We start from the raw sequence: 5,749 nt of genomic DNA on the forward strand, positions 1-5,749 counted from the left end.
GGGACACCCTTCAGGGCAAACCAGCCGGCCCCCACCCATGCACCAGGCCTCTATCCTATATAATAAAAGGGTAATATGCAAACTGACCCTAACAGCAGAACGACTGGGAATGACTGGTCACTATGACACACACTGACCACCAGGGGGCAGACGCTCAATGCAGGAGCTGCCCCCTGGTGGTCAATGTGCTCCCACAGGGGGAGCTCTGCTCAGCCACAAGCCAGGCTGATGGCTGCCAGTACAGCAGTGGTGGTGGGAGCCTCTCCTGCCTCTTCAGCAGCACTAAGGATGTCCGACTGCAGCTTAGGCCTGCTCCCCGCTGGCAAGTGGACATCTCGCGAGGGCTCCCGGGCTGCCAGAGGGATGTTTGACTGCCAGCTTAGGCCCGATCCCCCGGGGAAGCGGTTCTAAGCCAGCAGGTGGACATCCCCCAAGGGGTCCCAGACTACGAGAGGGCACAGGCTGGGCTCAGGGACCCCCTCCCCCGAGTGCACAAATTTTTGTGCACCGGGCCTCTAGTATACAATAGAATAGAAGTTATGAAATAGACCCAGACCATACTGGAATATAATACACAATAAAGATGATAAATCAAATCAGATGTTGAGTAAATAAAGGATATTAGGTAGCCATCTATAAAAAACAAAAGTGGTTCTATGACCTCACAGCAGAATAAATTTCAAATAAAATATTTAAATGTAAAAAGATAAAAACATAATATACATAAGAAAACACAGATAGCCAAGATAGAGTATCAGGGACCAAATTACCATAACTTCTAGAAAAAAATCCTTCTTGCCCTAGCCAGTTTGGCTCAGTGGATAGAGTGTCGGCCTTCGGACCAAAGGGTCCTGGGTTTGATTCCAATCGAGAGCACCTACCTTGGTTGCAGGCTCCTACCTGGCCCAGGCTCTGGGTCAAGATTCGTACAGGAGGCAACCAATCAATGTTTCTCTCACATTGATGCTTCTCTCTCTCTTTCCATCTCTCTTCTACTCTCCATAAAAATCAATGGAAAAATATCCTTGGGTGAGGACTAACAACAACAACAAAGCCTTCTTAAAACAGACAAAATACATTAAATAATGGTATTCACGATTCCAGGTATCAGGCAATGGAGGACAGTGATCCCTGAGACAGAGGAAACAAAGAAGGAGAGCGCTAAGGTTGCCCCTGCTCACTGTCACTGCACAGGGAGGGGAAACTCAGGCAGAACCCAGCCGACTCCAAAGCAGCTGAGTCCCGGGAAACTAAGGGGCGGGAGCTAACAGGAGGCAGTGCCAAGAGGAGGAAGCTGCAGAGAGAACCCTAGAGATTTGCAAAAAGTCCCAAATATTTAACAGAGTACAGAACATGCGTGTGAGGAAACTACGAGGGGCCCAGGAAAGACTCCCCCGAGAGGACTGGAGCAGACAACGTGGGCACTCACACAGGGCTTGCGGGAGCTGTGTTCTCATGGGTCACCAAGTAAAACCTCTTAAGTCCCAGGGCCCTGGATTACTCATATCTCTGGAAGGTCTTGCCTCAATAATTGACTGAACACGGATCCAGGCCCACCTAACAAACCATAAAAGACTGGAAAGTATGAAACTGTTCCCAAGTAACTTAACTGTATCCCTGAACAAAGCTCAAAAAGATTTATAAAAATACAAAAAGACCCAACACCCACTAAGGTAAAATTCAGCATCCAATCATATTGCCAGGCATGCAAGGAAACAGAAAAGCATGACCCATAATGAAAAGAATAATCTGTCAATCAACATAGACCTAGAACTGATCCACAGTTAGAATTAGCAGAGAAAGACATTAAAAGTTATTATAACTGTATTCATATTTCAGTAAGCTACGTAGATGAAGCTATATATCCACAAAAAATATATATTTATGTATATATACACGTGTGTGTGTGTGTGTGTTCATAGCAGCATTATTCATTATAGCCTAACAGTGGAAACAATCCAAATGTCCATCAACTAATGAACAAACAAAACGATACAGTCATACAATGCAATATTATTCAGCTATAAAAAAAGGGATGAAGTACTGATACATGCTTGGATGAACCTCACAAACATGCTAAGTGAAACAAACCAGTCACAAAAGATCACTAAGAGCATAATCTGATTTCTATGAAGTGTCCAAAATAGGAAATACGCAGTGACAGAAAGTAGGTTAGTGGTTGCCTAGGGCTGAGATGGAGAAGGTGAAGGGACTGGAGAGTAACTGCTATTTGGTACAAGGTTTCTTTTGGGGATAATGAAAATGTTCTAAAATTAGATTATGGTGATAGTTGCACAACCCTGCAAATATACTATTCACCCCCCAAAATACTATTTTTAAAATATTTAAAGTTTAAATAGTTAATATTTAAATACTATATAAAATATACTATTACCCACCCCCCCCCACAAAAAAAAACAACAAAACCCACATTGAAATGCACACTTCAAATTAGTTGGTTGTATGGTATGTGAATTTTATCTCAAAAGGGTCATTATTTTAAAAATTGAGTTAAAGTAGGGACACAGAAGATATAAAAAGGGCTCATATCAAGCTTTTCTGAAGATGAAAATGATAACCTATGAGATGAAAAATAACATTTATAGGATAAATAGCAGATAAGAAAATAGAAGAAAAAATGAGTGAAGAAGGCATAGCAGTGACCCTCTCCAAATGAAACAGACAGAGAAAAAAAATCTAAAATATTGAAAAGAGCATCTGAACTGTGGGACAGCATATGGCCTCATATATAAGAAGTATTAGTAATTGTATATTAAGGAAGGGGGCGGGCAGAAAAAATATTTAAAGAAAGAATGGCTTAAAATTTCTAAATTGATGAACACTATAAACCCACAAATCCATGAAGTTCAGTGAATCCTAAGCACAAGAAACATAAAGAAAATGGCACCATAATCAAATTGCTCAAAACCAGTGATAAAGAGAAAATCAGGTAGAGGAAAAAGTCCGTGCTATACACAGAAGCAGAGATAAGGGTATCAGATTTCTTACTGGAACCAATGTAAGTGATAAGACATTAGCACAACATCTTCAAAGAAAAAAACATTTCACCATCAAATGCTGCACTAAGCAAAAACCTTTTTTTTTTTTTTAATTTAAATGCATTTTTTTTTTAAACAACCTACATGACATGTTTTTTTCTTAAAAACAATGCCTCTGCTCCAAATGAATCAAGGTCAAAATAAATGGAGAGCTCAAGATAACACCAGTCCCATTTGTCCCAGTCTTGGTGTGTGGATGAAAAGCAGCAGCCAGTTACGATGACAGGTGATGGAGCCAAACTGCCCAATTTGTTAACATTTGTCCATTTCTAAACCATCCTTAAAGAAAATCATATATGGGGTCACACCATCCTCACTGCAGTCCAGCAGAGCAGCCATGCCATCTGGATTCATGTTTTCACCAATAAAGAACTGGTAGTTTTTGAAATTGGCAAGGATGTGCTTGATTTGTTCTGCAGCCCCTGTCATAAAAGGCTTTACTCTTTCTGGTCTCTGTTCTTCAAGCTTCCCTTTGATTGATTTCATGTCATCTTTGATGTACTTCTTGTCGGCTTCTTTTGTGAAGCTGGTTTCCTGCATGCGATGGTTCATGACAATGTCAACACCAGTGATTACTGCGCTTTCGGTACCTTCGCCCTCAGGGCCTTCAGCGGAGACATTTCCACCAATAAGCCAGTCATCAATGTTACCCTCTGTCCTACTGACCATTTTCCCTCTACCTCCAGGCACAGCCCGTCCGCGATCTCCCGGATCTTGTAGATATCGGAGAACATATCATCATGGCTGATGAGGTCCCGGTAGATGATCATGATGGCGGCTGGAAGGAGACGGAGGCGCTGCCTTAGCAGGAGCACTGAGCTCGGCGCGAGCGTGGTGCAGCCGGAGTGGCGCTCGGGGGGAGGGGGGAGCGGGCGGAAAAGGTAAGCAAAAATCTTTAAAAAATGGAGGCATAATGAAGACGCTTTTAGACATTCAAAAGATGAAAGACTTCATCACTAGCAGACCTATACTATATGAAAAGTTTTTTTTTTTAAAATCCTCCAGCCCTGACCGGTTTGGCTCGGTGGATAGAGCGTCGGCCTGCAGACTCAAGGGTCCCAGGTTCGATTCTGGTCAAGGGCATGTACCTTGGTTGCGGGCACATCCCCAGTACGGGGTGTGCAGGAGGCAGCTGATCGATGTTTCTAACTCTCTATCCCTCTCCCTTCCTCTCTGTAAAAAATCAATAAAATTTAAAAAATAAATAAATAAATAAATAAATAAATAAATAAATCCTCCAGGAAGAAGGAAATTGTATCAGTTGGAAATTGGGGTCTACACAAAGGCATTAAGGGCACTAAAAATGCTATCTACATAGAAAGATTATTATTAACAACAATGTATTTGAGAGCTTAAAATATAATTATGTATAAGTCAAATGCTCAAGAACAACAGCATAAAGGCCAGGGAAGGAGAAATGGAAGAAAACACATGAGAATTCCTTAATAACTTTGTTGAGTCTAACTATGACTTAAAATCCAAAAGCCATATAAGAAAATCAAGGAAGAAATCAACCAAAGAACTTGGATGCATATATGCATAACCCATGGGCACAGATAATAGTGTGGCGAAGGCCTGGAGTGGGGGCGGGTAAGAAGGGGCCAATGGGGAAAAAGGGGATATATGTAATACTTTCAACAACAAAGATTTTTAAAAATTGCCTTCAATTAAAAAAAGAAAAAAGGCAATGACAAATAGAAAACATTTGTAAATCCTAACAGATAATAATTTCCCTAATATTTAAAGAGCCTCGTGCATATAAATTGGAAGCAGCCAGCAGCCCAATTGAAAAATGTGCAAAAGATATGTATGCCCAGTGTTCAGAAACTCAGCCTGTTGCTCTTAAGAGAAACACAAATGAAAACTACATTGAGACTATAATCTTCCATCTGCCAGGGCTGGCAAAAATCCGAAAGTTTGATAATCCACCCTATTGATGAAGTTATAAATAAATCCTCTCATACACTGCTGGTGGGATTGTAAATGGGTATAACTTCTATCAAAATTATGAATATATATACCTCTAACTCAGGAATCCACTTTTGAAAAACCAAACCTGTATGAAATGGCATATTAACAGGTTATTCAAACAGCATTATCTTTTATAACTAAAGACCGAAAATCATCCACATGTGTATCAATAAGGACTTGAGTAAAGCTGTCATGTGCATTATAAAGTGAAGTTCTATGCAGCGATAAAAAAGAATGAGACAATCTCTCTAAAATAAAACTTAAAGACCTCCAAGATATATATTCCATCAATTTAAGATGTAAATTTTTTCATTATTTGAACATCTCTGAAATTAGGTTGTATCTTAAAACCCATGACTTACAGCTATAATTGGCAGTACTTTCTTTGAAGTACTTATTATATATTTAGACACATACTTATGACCAGGAAAGATTCCACTGTAACATGAGGTGGAAAAAAGCAATGATATTTGTATTTACAGTGTTTCTCTTGTTGATGTAAAAACATCTTAGAGTTGTCTGTGTATATAAATACTAGAAGCCCAGTGCACGAATTTGTGCATAGGTGGGGTCCTGCCAGCCCAGCTCCAATTGGGCGGATCAGGGCTGGGCCAGCTGGAGGGAGGGGCCGAGGGTGATTGGCTGGCAGGACTGGCTATGGGGAGGGGCTGTGGGTGGTGGGCCAGCCGGCCCCGCCCCTGATCAGAGTGGGGGGGCGG

General features: G+C 41.1%; 1 protein-coding gene and 1 pseudogene across 13 annotated transcripts in view; both read right to left on the reverse strand.

Moving 5' to 3' along the window:
* CDC14B (cell division cycle 14B) overlaps positions 1-5,749 on the reverse strand; it is an 85,355-nt gene that overhangs the window by 64,383 nt on the left and 15,223 nt on the right. The window lies entirely within an intron of this gene.
* Positions 3,097-3,959, reverse strand: LOC106727384 (annotated as a pseudogene).

Source organism: Myotis brandtii, unplaced genomic scaffold (assembly GCF_000412655.1).
Source record: "Myotis brandtii unplaced genomic scaffold, ASM41265v1 scaffold419, whole genome shotgun sequence".
NCBI lineage: Eukaryota > Metazoa > Chordata > Mammalia > Chiroptera > Vespertilionidae > Myotis > Myotis brandtii.